Source organism: Zosterops lateralis, assembly GCF_965231275.1.
Source record: "Zosterops lateralis genome assembly, chromosome: 5".
Classification (NCBI taxonomy): domain Eukaryota; kingdom Metazoa; phylum Chordata; class Aves; order Passeriformes; family Zosteropidae; genus Zosterops; species Zosterops lateralis.
Window position 1 is genome coordinate 15,840,109 of NC_139766.1, and position 17,964 is coordinate 15,858,072.

General features: G+C 37.6%; 1 protein-coding gene across 9 annotated transcripts in view; it reads right to left on the reverse strand.

Annotated features, from left to right (window-relative positions):
• LDB2 (LIM domain binding 2) overlaps nt 1–17,964 on the reverse strand; it is a 213,653-nt gene that overhangs the window by 141,402 nt on the left and 54,287 nt on the right. The gene's annotated exons all lie outside the window — the stretch shown is intronic.

Below are 17,964 nucleotides of genomic sequence, written 5' to 3' on the forward strand. Positions count from 1 at the left end.
ATAAGATGAAAAGAAAGTTATTTAGAAACTAAATATAATGGCTATTCTACTCCAATGCATTTAATATAAATACAATTCTACTTTAGGTTGATTAAATGCCAGCTAGTTACTTAAATGTAATTGCTGTGAGAAATCTTTAAGTGTGATACAAGAAGTGAAAAAAATATGTTGACTTCTGTTAAGATGACTTAGACTTACAGTAATATACATAGCTGGAACATGGCAACTATTAAAATAGTGAACAATGTAGAACATGTACCAACACAACACTACTGGTAGTTTCTTGACTTAACAATTGAACCAGGCATTGACCTGGATGATCAACAACTGGCACTCAAACCTCAATGTCTAGCACCTGAGCAAGTGGTCCGGCTTGCAGGGATTTTCACAGAAGTTGGGCAACACAAAAGCCACCAAATGTTTCATTCAAAAGCTATGGATATATTTAATAGCTGGATTAGAAATTTTTGGTTCAGTCTCTTCTGCTCCTTTGAGGCCCCAAGACTTAAATCACTTGTAGCACACAGGGTCAGTAACAAAGCTGGAACTACACTTCTGAAGATGCCCTGGCTGCACTCCTCAGAGCCACTCTATCCCACTCACAGCACCTTCCTTCCCAGTGTGCAAGACCAGGTTCACTCAGCACAGTCAGACTTGGGCTCTTAATGCCTGAGCAATACAAATCTAAGCCAGAAAACATTTGTCTGCTTCACAGGAAAAAATTCCAATTTAAAAGAAAATATGTATCAATCATATTCATTATGTACACATGCAGAGCAATCTGGGGATTTTACTTCTGCTGCTGTATTTCCTGATGATGTTACTTTTGGATTTCACTCCAAAATGTTAAGCAAGGTATACTTTCTGCCTCTCAATTTCGCTTTGATTTTTTTGTCAGGCATCCAATAGAGAAATGGTAAGGACAGGTTTTAACAATCTGGTTCCTACCAGAGACCCTAGAGAGACTTCTCATCTGAGTCAGAGCCTGTAATACACTTTCCCTGCCAAGGCTCATCCCACCTGGCAGTGATGGGACCATACAACCCTGCCATTCAGTCACACAAAGAGGTATCAAAGCTGTCCCCACATTTCAGAAATCTGCTGTCACAGAGAGTTGTTCTTCTTTCCTGGTGCAAACTTGATGAGTGTTCCCATGTGCAAACTCTGCTGCACTGAGTAGCCAAGCAGCCACAACAGTAAGCACGAAATACACGGTGGTAAGCATGAAACATATATATAGGTGTTCAACACAACTCTGCATGGGGCCCTGCCCTCAGCACAGCCTGGGAGGTTGATTACAAGCCCATACAAGAGTGTATTGTCCAACAAGTAGCTATGAGCTCCCACTCTCTCCCATTTGACTAAAGAGAGGCTGCAGTACCATTTAACCTTTTGGACATACTTGTCATAGGGAAGGAAGAGTGAAGGGAAGAATTTCAGCAATGCTACACAGCACATTTGAAGCTCTTGTTAATGCAGTAGTTGAGTATCACTGGAGCTCCTCATGCAGCATCCAATGACATGGGAACAAAATGGAGAGCATCACATAGCCAGGATGTAGCTGCACATGAGAAAGATAGAGGAGAGCAGGGAAAGTGCAGGGCCTCACCTCAAAACTACACATATCTGCACTCACACTGGCTCCCAAGAAGACGTGAAAGCAAGAAAAATGTGGAAATGGGACTACTGTGGATTCCCTCCCTGGTTAGATGAAATATCCAGACTCTCTCACCGTTTGAATACAGTCCAAGGTCTTTATCTTAAGCTTTTGCATATTTTAGGTGAGGAAGAAGGAAAAGTATAAAATGCAACACCTCATCCCCCAGAAAGAAAACTTGACCTTAATAAAGAGTATATAAATCCTGTCAACCTTGGAAATGCTCTGCTGATTAATTTTCTACCCCACCCTTGTCACAGGTGGGCCCACATCTCAAAGCCAAATGTGAACAAAACTAAGTGAGGTATCCCCAGCCAAACCAAAATAGGATCCAGTTATTAAAAAAAAAAAAATTTAAAAAAAAAAATAAAAAAATAAAAAAATCTTTCTGGAATTTTTTTGCAAAAAGGGGATGGTGAAGGCAAGGCTGCCCTCCGGCATCTTTAACTTATGCTTTGACAGGTTACGGGGGATTTTGCCAGAGTAATTATTTTTCTATTCAACAATAATGAGAAATTACCATGGCAACCTCCTTTCACGTAGTGCACTCACATGCTCAAACATTGAAATAATGGCCTAAACATAACAAAAAAAAATTAATTCTCTAAAAATATTTTGTATTAAAATAAACTTCAGGAATAGGTCACAGGAGAGAAGAGGGCAGAGACAGCCAGCAAGTTGGGTCAGAAGTGCAGATGCCATGCTGCTGTGGCCAGGTACCCAAGCTGCAAAACGACTTCTTCCACAACTGTCATTGTTCCCTCTGATCCCCTACACCCCTGGTATTATTTGTAATTTGAAGCATGGCTCAACTCTGAATAGGGTGTCCAAGTAAATGGAATCGTACTGTTTCAACATTTTTTCCTGACTGATTCCGTTGGCATAGGTAATCAGATTTTAAGTGCAATGATGTTCTTTTTCCCCCTCCATCTAAAAGTCCCCTATGTTCACTGTATGGGTTCACAAGCTGGGTTCTTTACACCTTACACACTTACATGTTTAAGAGTCTGCAAGTTAATGAGGCTTCTCCACGTGCCTGTGATAAATCTTGCAACTGGAATATGAGGCCACCTGAGACTATGGCATTTTCTCCAAATTCCTTTATTTTTGTTTAATGACTTGGAAGGCAAAATGGGCTGATGTAAAAAGTCAGTACATGAAATCACACTTGAAAGGACGCAGATACCTTGCAGAACAGAACTGGAATTCAAAATGGTTTTGATAGATTGGAGAAATGATCTGAAATGAAGACGAAATTCAATACAGTGAAGTGACAGAAGTGCAAAAACAAAATGGAGAATAACTGGTTAAACAGTATTGTAGAAAATGGTCCAGATCATAAAGCAAACATGTCTCTCTTCTCACTCTTGGTAATAAGGGAAATGTTTTAGATACAATACCCTTCCTCTCCAGCAAACACATCTCTGGAAAGACTTCAACTGGAATAGTCTGTCCACTTCTGGACTACGGTGGCCAAGTCTGGGCCACACATTCTTAAAGGAATTAGCTGAGAACCACAGGAATCAATGAGTTTAAAGACACATGCAAAAACAAAACAACCAATCCCAAAAGACTCAAAGGAAGAAAGGTAGAAGGTTGTAGCTGTGTTTTGTATAAGACAGAAGAAGCTCACAGGGAACATGATGACAGTCCTCATATGAAAAGATTGCTATAAAGAGGAGTGAACACTTGTCCTTGGTGGCTAACATAGATAGAAGAAGTAATAATTGGCTCAGTTTGATGCCATTGCAGGTTAAGTGGTTTAATGCCCTGTTACAGATTTCTAGGCTAGTGTTTTGCAGAGGGGAAAGAGCTGCAGAGCATGACTTCTGTGTGTGCCTAGGGGAGTGGATATAGAGATCCTGCTGCCCAATGAGCCTCTGGCAGAGCTGCCCCTGTACAGCAGCTCCACAGCTCATGCCCAGTGAGAAGCTGAATTTGGTTTCTCGCTCACGTTGCTTTTGGCTGCACATGTGTATCAGGTGTAAATAGTACATTCAAACAGACTTATGGAAACAAATAAATAAGATTCTGAATACGCACAGGAAACACATCTGTTCTGAAGTCAGAAATTTTTTTAATAATCACTTTTTAGGGAAAACCTGAATTTTAAACATCAATCTTATCATTGGACAAGGCAAAAATAAAAAGAGAGCGTGCGCTTGGGAGCTTACATTTTTCTTCTGGCATCTGCAACCCTTCCCTATTGACACTTACTATTTTCAGAACTCTATATATCCACATTCCTGTTGGCAACATATATGTGTCTCATATTCTTTTAAGTTAATGTTTCACAAGGAACTGCTGTCTCCCTAAGGAAAGAATGGCATTCCTTCCCTCCTCCTGTTCCCAGCAAATTAAACTACACTTGAGCTTTCAAAATGCAGTTCAAGATAAGATTTTGCCATTAAATACACCTGGAAAAATTCCACAGCCATTACAAATTACAAAATTCACAAGTATAAAAAAAACCCCTGACATTGAAGTTTATACTCATAACATTCAGATAAACCATGAAAAATAAAATGTCCAAATACAAGAAACCAAAAATTTTCCCATTAGTTTTAAATTAGACCAATCTTGTGTCTACCTAACCTATTTAATGTTCTGATACAAATTTCACATGAATAACCAATTAATAGCGATCGATATATCTTAATTTTGTAGACTTGGAAATTTGAGTACTCATCTGTAGATCTGGCCCTGCAAAACACAATGGTTTTATAGTCTGGCATAGGATTTTTGTTATTTGTATACATTCAGTATGGACTACAGATACTGAATCCTAGATTGGTTTTCCTGGAAACAGTATGAACAGAGTGAAAGACTGGAATGCTCATATGTATGTAGGTGGGAAACCCAAACATGGCTGTCTGTTATACAAGAAGATGCCCACCTTTCTTATTTTCCCAGTATCCTTGCTGGGAATGTGTAGTGCCCTATCATTATTAAAACTACCTGAAAAAGAGAACCAATCTGATTACTCAGGGCTGATTTTTAAGGACTATTTCCATTGCTTTTCCATTTGTTATTCTATCTCATTTATTTTATTTCAAACAAAAAACATATTTTACACAGAATTAAATATACCTTTAATCTTACACCTAGTGGTATCTTACACAATCTCCATCTCACTTCCCCTGCCAGGAATGCCTGACTCTATTCCTTCCATTTGTTATTTCACACATATTCAAAGTTTTAATGGTGTTGCTTTCTTTTACTTCACTTACTAGTGTGGCTAGATTCCATTTCTCAAACAATGTGTAGTAAAACTGGCTGAAAGATTTTAAGACTTGGCTTTGGTCATAAGTAGTTTTCTGTTCCATTATGCACTTGCAACTTCTTGCCAAAACTCTGCTCAATGCCCAAAACATATCAGTCTCTTCAGCTCACTTAATAATTAATTAAACTATTGTTTACATTCCACTTAGGAACTTATCTTCAATTGTACAGTAAAGAAGCAACACCAAGTTTCTGTTTTATTGAAAAGTTGGAATATAATCATGCAACAAATCCCCACAGCAATACCTCCTCAGAGACACTGACTGGGGTGCAAAATGGGGGCAACATCTCTGTTTCTCATGTAAATCTGGAGTAGGTTTAAAAATCCAAAGGAATTCCAGGGAAGGGCCCATAATAGGGAGTTACTCTTACACATTCACTAGAAATGCCTAATATATGATGGATCTTATTTTTATTGCCTATAAATCAGTACACTATCGGGCAACAGAAAATCAAACATTAATTATTTGACTTGAGATACAAATGGGAGAAACAAAACAAAAAAAAAAAACAAAAAAGGAAAAAAGGGAAGAAAAAAAGAGAGAGGCTTTGCAAAATGCACAAATTGATTTATGCCATTTTCTTCTTGTACTCTGAACCCAGGCATATGAGAATCAGCATCATTTTAGCAAAAACACTGTGCTGTAATGACACTGGCCATACAACTCAGCTTTGCAGATATAGTGCTTTGAGATAATGTCACTTATATGTCACAAATAGCAAGTCCACATGGGAAATTTTACCAGGGGTTCAGATTAACTGAAACACACTGACACTGAAATAAGGACAACAAATATTTTTCTTGTGTTCAGAAGGATGGTTGACCCCTTCCACTAACATATGCCCAAATTAGATACCTTTTGTTAAGAGAATTGGTGGGAAATACTAGGCTGGCAAATAGCAAAACCAGTCTACACACAGCTATGAAAGAACAGTTATTCCACTACATCTAAGCCACCCAATTTTTCCATCTACACAGATGCTACCTGTGTGACAATTTGGGTATCTTTTTGAAACTGTAGTGCTTAAAATTACAGAGATTTTTAACTTAAATTGTCAGGAAAGGATAAGACAGAGACATACCTGGTTCAGTCTAATAACAGAATCAGAGAAGAATGCTAGGTCTAAAACCTATTATTTGTCAGTCTTTAAATTTTACTGGAGCTTGTGGACAAAAGAGAAATGAATTCTTAAATATCCAGTCTGTGCAGATTTGACTATTCACCTGCAGCAGACAGGAGATTGCAGTTTAATACTTGTCTGTAAGCAGTACAGAGCAGAAGGAGTTAACTTATGAAATGTGTCATTTCACTGGCTTCTTTAATTTGAATACATTATTTTCATTCCTGAAACTTGTGCACAAGAATGGATAGGAGAAAGAAAGGGGGAAAAAGAGCAGTGAAGCTGGGCTTAAGGTACACTCCAGTGCCAATTCCTTACTGCCAATGTGCCATCATCCTTGAGATTTCACAGCAATGTCATCACTGACCAGCAGAAGATGCTCTTTTGTCCTTTTAAAATATATAGGATAAGACTGCACTTGGTCTCTAAGGATAAGACCTATATTCTGGTTGTGAGAACAAAAAGACTGGGCATTAACAACCAAATTGTGCAGTTTTTAACAGAAATATACACTTCCACCCACAGCAGAGTATCTGTGCTTGCTACATATGCAGTGCATACTAAATCCATATTCAAAACTGTTTTAAATTTGAGCCCTTTTTTCAATAGGCATGAAAATATCTCTAGCTGGCTGGAAATAGTAATAGATTTTCTTAGTAGTATTCTCAATCCATGATCATTGCAGAAAATAACAGACCTGAGTTTTGTGTTTATCAAAAATGAACCACAGTAACATTTCTCTATTCTGCCAGAGAATACTCCACAGCCTCTGCCTTTGAGAATAGTTTATAGAGATGGAATATTAAGTGTGTCTATTATCTACTGTACTACCGTCAGCCATACAAATGTTCTTATTTTATTCTGACATTTTGACCTGGTTTCTTTTTTACCTTGTTTACTTCCATCTCTATGAGTAAATGGAAGCTGCTATGCCATCTATCCGAATGAAAAGGCAATAACTAGTATTGCCATGAGTGAATATAGAGCATCAAATATTGTGTGTCACTAGGGCACAGAAAAAAACCTCATATTCCCAGCAATATTAGTAAATTAGTCTCTCTAGTTCTATCTATCCAACTGCACCAACTCTCAAGGCTCTAAAATTTAGTGAACACAAATCCCTTTATCATTCATTACAGTGAAAATAAAATTATTACTGACAGGATCTAAGTACTACATTGGAACATGATGAAGACAGTCCTTGACACCTCCATTCCACACTGGACTCTCTCCACCTCTTCAATTACAGAAGTCTCACAAAAGCCCCATGTGCACTGGTGACAAGTACAAAGCTGGGGCCTTCAGAGTGCCCTGATTCTGAAGAACTACAGTTTAAACTATGATCTAACAGACTTTACTTTGAGAGGTCATAAATGGCTCTTCGGTTGAGTTAAAAAACTTATCATATTAACTGCTTATTCTGCTCTGTATTGTTCCTTATTTTTGTGCGAATCTGGTGATCCAGGTAGGAGAGGGAAACGCAGGCAAGACAAACCATCCTTCCAGTTACATTCTGGGGTCTTGGAGAAGTATCAAATAGTGAAAGGGCTAGGTAATGCAGCTACAAAGAGTCGATTTTATCATAAGAAAAGATTATATGGATTGAAAAGACATATAGGTGCGGAGATATATATCTCTATATACACAAAGAAAGCCTGAGAGGGATTATTTACAAGGGCATGAAGTGATAGGACAAGGGGAAATGGCTCTAAACTGAAAGACAGCAGGTTTTGATTAGCTATTAGGAAGAAATTCTTTACTGTGAGGGTAATGAGACACTGGCACAGGTTGCCCAGAGAAGCTGTGAATGCCCCATCCCTGGTAGTGTTTAAGGCCAGGTTGGCTGGAGCTCTGACCAATGTGGTCTAGAAAAAGGTGTCCCTGCTCATGGCAGGGGATTTGGAAGCAGATGATCTTTAAGGTCCCCTCCAACTCAGACCATTATACTCAACTCTAACACAACTCTACCCCACAGGACTTTGAGAAAACTCTTGCTAAGACTCAGCAAGAGACTTTTAAAATTAAGGATATGCTTAAATGTTTTGCTGAGCTGAGATCCACCTATGCTTTTGCTGGTCTGTAAGTCTAATTAACTCAAAATTATGACTTCCTATTAAGCTTTGCAATCAGGTAAGAGCATATCAAAATTATGGACAGCTCTAACCAAAGAGCTGATATTTCTTGGAAAGGTACAGGAAGTGGAAAAGATCAAGTATATTGTATGTTCCATCTCCTATGGAGGACAGGTAATCTCATGCACCAAAATTTAATTTAGCAACAACTATTCAGAAAAAGAGAAAACAATTAAGAAAGAAGTATTGAAAAAAACACTCTTGTTAAAAATTACAACCATATCTACACTTTAAATTATATATTGCTGCATTTATTTGTTTCATAATATAACTGTGGTTTTGTGTGTCCAGTATCACCCAAAGAAATTGTAAAAGCACTAAATATAATTTTATACAGTACAGACAAGTAAACATTTGGCAGCATACAGAAATTTTGTCAAGAAGCAATAGAAAAGCACAAATATGAGTTCTTTGTTATGTATAGGTAATAGAAAAATCTCTCTATATTTTTGCTACATAAACTGTGCACATTCTTTAAGCAAAAAAATCCCCACTGTGATAATTAACAAATAATTTCATAAGAGTTACAGTGACCTTCAAATTATGTCCCTTAAAAGTTCATTCACACTTTTTATTCAATCCATATCAGAAGCGCAATTCTTGTGATCATTTTAAATTATTACTTCTTTAGTACAGCAAAGCTACACTCCAAGTTAATTCCTATGTGCATTCTGTACTTACTAGGACTAGTAATCACAGTAGTTTTTGTCAGCTGGTGATGTCACTCTATCCACAAATATTATCTGTTTTAAATATGTTTCACAATCTAAACTCTATTTTAGAGAGAGATAAGAAGAAATATAGTATTGAGGTATTAAGTTATTAAGTCTGTATTTTAGACTCTACTTTCTTGTTCCAGTTTTCAACACTACAGCACAGTATAATCTGCAGTGTCCATTTGAACCACTAATCAGCTGCAGCTATCAGATGCTCAGGTATTTGAAAATAATACAGCTACATTTATTGCTTGTAATTTTTAAATATACAAACACATGTGCATTCAAATTTAATCAAACATTAAGGCAGAAATTTTCAAAGCTAATTAAAAGACTTATGCATTCATTTTCCATTAAATTAAGTGGAAATCAGATGTTGGAATATTCTATGCAAGGCTCCAAATCCCAGCATGGAAGTGGAACTTGTTACATTTGCTAAATCAAAGCTAGAGGGTGACAACAGGGCTGGGATTCATCTCACCCCAAGAAAGTTGTCTAAATTCATGTGAGATAAAAAGCCTCATGGAGATCTGTGTCTCTTCACTGTCTGTAGAGGGAGCCTAGAGAATGGTTCCGTCTAGCCATGTAACTTTTTCAGGGATAAAGGGAGGTAAGATAAATCCTATTCTATACATCTACCAAGAATTTAAAAGTCAGGAAGAAAACTGGTAGAGGCTTTGAGTGCTTAGTAAAGGACAAAAATACGTGAAAAGCTCGGTGAAACAACTGTATCTACTTTGTCTAGATTTTTACAGTCTTGGCAGGAAAACCTATAAATGATGTTCAAGTTTTTTGCTCGCAATGCTCAAAGATCTCCAGGCTGCCAGGTTCCTGCTGTTTCATATAAAAAGCTCCAAGTGGCAGACAGAAGTTGGAGAACTGGTTAAAGATTTCTGCCAGTATGAAAAGCTTTAAATGAAGAAGATGTTATTATTTGCCTGGCTTCCTAACTTTACTCCCCATCTAGCCACAGTTTGCAATCCCCATTTTTTATCTCATACTGTATTTGGATACAAAATTCCTGTACAAAATACATTTAAACTAGAGACAGAATTGCTCATATATATCTTCCTACATCCTGGGTAATCTGAAATATAAAGAAATCCTAGGTCAAGACAAGATATATCAAATACTGACATTTCTCATGCCTTATCCTGTGACCATCAGATCACTCAGTTGCTCCATTTCTGTGGTGTAGCACTACCTTTCTCAAGCACATAACACTCACTGCTGGGTATTTACAGCTAAGCCTAATTAATGAAGGAACAGTAATCAGGAGTTCAGATTGCTTTGACAAAGTGAGGATGGGTTGGCTTCCAGACACTTGCATATTCTCAGTGTACACAATAGTTTGCAAGTTTTGGTGGTGAGAAGCACAAGGTAGTGCACTTTTTTAACTGACATTTACATTTACAAATTAAAATTCTGATTCAAATGGAGATGTCTGAATCACCTGCTTGCCATGAAAAACCTACTTAGAACCAAAACTTTTACTGTTATTGCTGCTATAATATTGTAGAACAGTGTAAGAGATCACTGACAAGGCTGTTAGGGTTGCTAAATCAAAGGATATACTGTACTGAAAGGCACTGAAAGAAATACAGAGAGAATGCAGCACAGAGATTGTGATAGCAGAGCGGGTTGGTGTGTTTGTTTTAATTATTAACTTTAAATTTTCACTTCAAAAGAAATGGGAGAATTTATGCATGCCAAGAAGTGCTCCCTTTCAAAACTTGGTCTTCACTGAGCAAAGTAAGTAAAGCTTTCTTCTAAATGACATCTCTTATCCTGTCAACCTCATTTAAAGTAAAAAGGCATCAATAGTAATAATAAAATTACAGCTTGGTGAACAATTCCTTTACAGAAGCCAGCTACTACATACTGTAACAAATTAAAAACTCCAAAACTCTATGCAGGTCCCCAGAGAAATGCTATTTAATAAAGCAAACACTGATATTGAATGTGACAGAATTCCATTTGCTTCAGAATCCCATCCAACTGAGTTTGGCTGCAGCTGAAGCAATTAGAGAAAGCTGTGATTTAATGATTATGCTAAAACCCTAGACAAACAAAGCTCTCACCTACCAAGTGGCCACTTAGCTGTATCACTACCACTAGAATGTATAAAAATCCTTGTAGGATTTCATTTGCTGTCAGTCAACTAGTAACAAAATGAGCAATTATTTACTAAAAATGTCTATTACTAGCTACCCTACTGCTTAAACATGAAAAATGTATAAATCTAAATTAAACAAAGTTAGCAAAGCCAAATGTGAGCTACATATGTCAAGGAAATCACCCACTAAGGTCATCCTTGTAGCTGAGACCTGATATGATCCAGTTGAAAGCTCATAACAGGTACTATTTTTTAAAAAATATGTTTTTATGTTGTATATGATAATCTACTGGGGCCTCACCTCCGGGTCTGTAAACATTTAATGAAATTTTAAACATCTTTTCATTACAACAGTAGCCTCCTATGAACTACAACCAACCGCTACAGACCCTGTGGACCTGTTAAATCAGTAGAACTGATTCACTTAAGATTTCTCTAGTTGGCCAGAAGTGGTATTTGGCCTTTCCTGTTTTCTAATGCCATCAAAATTTCTCTGTGTAAAGTTGCAGGACATAAAGAAGTACAAAAAGTAACAATTTGGAAAACTTGCTTACATAAAACTTGTGATTTTGCTTGGAAATTCGGGTCTTTCTTGGTGTGTTCCTGCCAGTCAACGAGCTACATTATGAAAAAATTACTAATGGTCATTCTGATATTTCATTTTCACATTAGTCAAAGAGCCAAGTGACACCTTGGACTGCTGATGTAGATTGACAAAGAACAAGCAGAGCTTTTGAAAAAGCAGTTTCCTTCCTCCCCAGCTAAGGAATAGGATCTAGAGACATGGTGCAACAACAGCCTAAAAAAAACCTACCAGTGTTGATCCAAAATGTTTAAAACCAGAAAGAATATGAATCTGCAAGAAAGCTCAAACACACAGAAAACTATTTGAAGAAAGAAAACAGTTTTGTATAACATTGATAAGTATGGACAAAGTTGCTGCAGAGGAGAGTGAAATAACTTAAAGAACTCATGGAAGTGCAACTATAGAGCAGCTCAGACTTATTTTCAAAACTCAAAATCCTCATATATTAACAATAAAATATACTGTGGGCATACCATTGTTAGCCTGTTTTGTTACAGTTGTGCATTTCTAACTAAAATATACAATGGTCATGTTCAGAATCTCTAAACTTTTTCTAATTACATTGTGTTCCCCTAGAGTGCCATAAACCCAGAGCATCTACAGTTTCAGAGCTTTCCTTGAAGATTTGTGTTCATAGTACCAAAGAGCCTGAGATGGCAGCAATAGCCTTGACAAAGCCAAGAAACTACACAGTCCCATTTCTGGGAATGTGTTAACTGCCAGAGGAACTGTCATCTAAAAGTGAGACAGAAAATCAGAAAAGATTCAGTGCTAATGTCTTCTTAGACTAGGAGCACCTTATGTCAAACTCAGCCCAGAATATATAGATCCACATCAAGCAGCTTGTTTTCTACTAGTCCAATGATAACCACTGTGAGATGTTATCGTATTTCTTTGCACTACATTTTGTCCTGGACTCCAACAAACCTACAAAATTAGTTGTAGCTGGATCACTCTCTAGGTCCTCAAAGAAATATATCAAAATAGCACAGATGCTCTTTAGAGGGTGCTGGTTTCAGGTACTGACTGTTCTTAGGATTCTCCTCCTCTAAATGAGTTCTTCCCCAATCACTTGAATTTTGCACCTGATTTCTGTCTGGCACACTGAACAAAGTGTGCTCTAGAACAAAATTACCTTTTTTTTTTTTTTTTTTTTTTTCCCTTGCCTCCTCAGTTCTACTTTCTGATTTGTAAAGTTGTTTTCTAAAACAAGAGGCACTGATACAAATGCACAGACACACATTTTTATTGATACTCTCAGCTTCAGTAGCAGTGTCTCCTTGATTAGGTCATGTGCTTCTAAAAATCATGCATCAAGTTAACCCTGGTCTGAGGCATTCTAGAATGAGAATGAACATTTTTATAACCTCCACATGTGAGATTTGAAAGCTGCAAGAAGCCCATCAGTAACTGGCAGGTCAGCACAGACCCCACCATATATCTCATGGTATCAGCAAGGACAAAGAAGTGTACTGAGGATCAAATATTCTTTGTATTAAGCAGTTCCTTGTTCAGACTGTAAATGTACGTGTTCAGAAAGGCTCAACATCTGGCAGGAGTCAGGTCTGGACTGAGTTCCTTCTGACTTGATTCAACCCTCTCCAGTACAACTGAAAATCACAACCCTTCACGTCCAAAAGTCTCAATAGACTTGCAGAACAAGTACAGAATCAAAGCAGCTTCCCTGTCTCTCCCTGCAAATACTCATTCACCTTGATCTGAAGGGACCACAAGCAGGATTACACTGTCAGTACTCTCCTCATCCCTCTGCCAATATTCCAAGCATTAGAATCAGTCGAAGAGGTGACACCAAACTGCCCTGGGCACATGGCCTAGAAACTGCAGAAATACTGAATATTTTCAGCTGTATTATGTAGTATGCACCAGATGAAAGATCCTATGGGTTGTGAGCTGATACACATTGATATAGATATAGATGATATAGATAGATATAGAGACCAACTGAATCCAGTGGTCAAGAAAACAGAAGTGCAGTCTATGTGATACATGATGAGTCTCACAATAAAGAATGTCCTAGGGAAATATCTAACCTATCAGACCATCAGCAGCAGTGCCTTGCAAACATAAAAGGAAACATGCTGTTCCACAATGTTCCTATGATAATAGGCACAGCAGTCAGGGATAATAAATGTCTCCTTAGGAAATGTAGGGTGAAAAGGTGATACAGTATGAAGTAACCATTGCTCAAAGAATTTATGTTTCCTACTCGAAAAGATCTTTTTGCACTCCTAGAAAATATCTGCTTGCCAGGTATACTTCATAGATTTAATAAAGTAATCTTTTTTGTATTTCCAAGGTGTCCATGTTTTGGATTTTAAGGGAGAACTCAAAAGTAACTTAAACCCATAGTAAAATATAGATAAACAAGCTACAGTTTTTTCCACTTTGACTACTACTATAATAAATAGCTCCAGGGAAACTACTATGCATTGTGTTTCATTACAAAAATTATTTTTTTTCAATCGAGATAATGATCAAAATAATCCTGGATACCTTTCTGATCTACAGGGTCTACCTGAGGTGAGACTCAGCAGTGTCTGTTCTGCATGGTGACTACAGACAAAATTGTAGGGCTTTGAAATTGTCAGTCTTTAGCATTTGGTTTCTTGATACAAGCTCTGAATAACTCAGACCTCTGTTCTTCTGCTGTAGGCTTTGCACTCTGTAGCTTGTCCTATCATAAAACTAACTTGAAATCAATGTTCTCAGGTCCTCTGGATAGATAAAAGTGTATTTTGTACAGGAATTTTGTATCCAAATAAAATGTGGGGGTTTTTTAAGAACAGGAGTCTACCCTAATTGTAGTCATGGTTGTGGAGTTAGTGTGTCATGAAATGCATTTAGACATGAACAACGGAAGAAAGGGGAGTTCCAAACTAATTTCTCCTTCAATAGTATGACATTTCAGTCAGTGGCATGATCCTTCAGAACCTGGCTCTGCTTTGGGTAGAAGCACGGAATGGTTTACATATTTCAATTGTGTACATTCATTCTCATGGCCATCAATATCAAATAAGTGGAAGGTCACTTGGAGACAGGGTGTTAAACAGAGTATAAATTTCTCATATGGAGAAGAAACCATGCTCACTATTAACATTCTCTTATCTCATTCAGTTTATTTGATTCGAGTGTTGGTATCAAAAGGAAGTGACCTGAACATATTAAAGATGATGCAAGTTTCAGTATTCCCTGTTGCATATAACTTAAAAATTAACAGTTCATTAATATCCAAACAGATCTGCTTAGGGGAGACCTGACCAGAATTCAACACTAGATTCACAAGCATCTGTGAGTACTGCCTATGTGTTTTTAAAAGGGCCCAGAAGCAGCACGTATTCTACATAATTTCCATTGCCTAAACCTGCAAAAGTGGTATGTCTGCTTCAGCAATGAATAACTTGATAGTAATTTGACTTTTAACAATTAATTTGTTAAATTTAATTGTGAAAAAACATTTTTTTTCCCAGTTCTCAAAGGGACTGTATTTTGCACCAATGTAAGAAAAAAATCAGCTTATTTTATCTAATTTGTGACATACTACTCAATGGTGGGAAGAAAAAGATGGCAGTTTCCCTTTCCTTCATGCTTTTATAGAGAGTCAACAGAGAAGTAATACAAACTGACAGGTTTTTATGACTGACCTCCTGATACCTACTGGTGCATAAACATGTAGTTGTTAGAACTTATCACTAGGGCCAGGGTTATCCCCTCCTGACTAGGAGTCTGCCAAGTCGTAAATAAATAAACTAAAAATAGAGTTCCAAAATAATGTGCTCTATTTAGTGGATTCTGCCCCTAAAATATCATGTCCCAGAAAAATCTCTAAACAGGAAAGCTGAGATTTCAGCATTTCTTGTCTTTAGTTTCCAGATGTTGCACAAAGCTTGGTAGGTAGGGAGGCCATCTCGGTGTCTCTCCTGTGCTCAGTGGTGTCCCTGAGGGGATCCACACTGGGACCAGTACATTTTTATCTCCATCAGCGACACAGGCAGTGGGGTTAAGTGCACTCACAGTGAGTTTGCAGACAATGTGAAGCTGAGTGGTGCAGTTGACACACCTGAGGGATGATATGGAATTCAGAGTAACCTGGACAAACTCTAGAAGGGTGCCGTGGGAATCTCATGAGTTTCAACACAGCCAAATGCATGGTCCTGCATCTGATCCAATGCCCACAATATATGGATTTTGGAGGGAAAAGGAAACGGAAGGAATGGTTAAATTTCACTGGGCTTGAGGCCAATCTCATAGGTTGAATGCCAAGGAGTAGTAAGAGACCTTAAAGACACCAAGACTGCATTGCAACGTGACCTGACATCCAGTAAATTGGGACATTCACATAATTTACTTCTAAAATGGCAATCCAAGTACAAATTAAAACATTAGGAGGGGTGAAGGAGCATCCCCTCTTACCTTTCCCAGACAAAATTAAGAGGAAAAATAGAACTCATTTCTGTGCCTGGTTTTTGAGAAGAAAATTTTAGGTTCCTACACTCAGGGATTTAGAGGGGCAACTTTGTCTGGGTGAATCCCAACTCCGATAGGATGCTGAGCTTTCACAAACAACGAGAAAATAATCCCCCTTTCTAAAGACCACACCATCAAGAGTTTAGTGCTCACCTTAGCAAACAGCTAGTTTGAACCTGTGCCCTGAGGTGCCTGTTTTCACACTACACTTCACATGGAACCAGCCTGTGGTTTCATTTCGTTTTGGGGTCCATTCACCTAGCTGAGAAATTACTAAATCTTACTTTTTTCAAACTGAACTGGGTTTAGCTAACATCTAGTCCTCTCTGCACATAAGAAATAATCACCAAATTAAGCAAGAGCTTTTAACTTTGAGTTTATGAGAGAGGAATACACAAAACATACAATACACCCACTCCCAAGAGAGATTTGTGGATGATCTGAGGACAATTATACTAAAGAAAACCCCACTGACTTTGGAGAACCCCTTCACTTTCTGTGACAGAATCTGTGTGACAGAAATCAGAATTTGGCACTTAGGGCAAATTTGGAACTGACATGGCCCAGAAATGCTTGACAGGTGCTGCCTGTGAGGGGATCTTCCTATTAGTCCCTTCCAGGGGGAGAACAAGAAAACCTCTCTGATGGCTTAGCTCTAGAATTCTTCTTGCCAGGTACCTGCCATATGCCTAAAGGCATTAGAAAAACATGGTTACATTTGTTATCATGAGACTAGTTGGCTTTGTTAGAATATCTGAAACAAACCCCACATTTTTTAATGGCCTGATTTGTTTTTGCAGAAAGCTGAATCTTGGTATATGAGCTGTCATATCAGATTCTATTTTATTCTTTTATGTTTATAAAGTATTGCATAAACAGGAACAGCTGGTGTTGATTTATAAACACGAGAGTTGTCTTGAGAGTTTAGGTATTATTTTGCCAATATTTAAGTCTAATCATTTACAAGCAATTGTTCTCTACCATAGTGGACAGTAGTTCTTCTGCTGCCTAAAGACAAACATATTTTCTAATAATACTAATAACGGAATTCTGAATTAGACTTAGAAGAACGATCTTATGTACATAGATCTATCTATTCATAGATCTGTGTATGTTTCTTTGTTCATCCAGAATTTCTTAGCCAATGCCACAACATTCACCGCTCCAAGTTTTTGTATAATTATTGTACCCTGCTGTAAATAGCCAGGTAAAGGCCTTAGCCTCTGTGAAAACCTGCACATTATCTGCATATGTGAGTACCTTGAAGTAAGATGTGGAAATGCAACCAGTTGTTGGACTTAATGTTTAACTGCCTTAACCAGAGGATATTTTCCTCGATTTCATTCACAGTACAGTTGCCAAGTTCTGAAATAAATATTCTCCTGACAACAGTTACTTCCTTTATGTTATCCTGATTTTCTTCCATTACAGAAGCATGCTGTTCACCAAAGAAAGCAAAAATCACATGATCTAATACCATAAGATCAGGTAATTAAAGAATTTATTATAAGCTAAAAAGATGCCCATTAAAGTTTCAAAGGCAAATTGAATTCCTGCATCTCCAAGTGGCAGCACTGAGATTTTTTTTGTGAAACACAGTTTTTATCTTATTCTAAGTTTTAATGAAGGGAAATCTAAGACTTGGTTAATAAATCATTAAAAGATAGCAAACAAAGGGTAGAAATAACTGGCAAGCTTTTGCACCAGAGGAAAGCTACCCACTCAACTCCCAAGGACCTGAGATCTTAGGTAGAGTCTTGTAGGACTTTGAAAGAAGACAAATAACAACATGAAAAAATTTACCAGGCATGGAGAGTCACTCTGGCTAGCTGATCTGAATGCAAAGAGTGGTGGGAAGCTTAAAATAC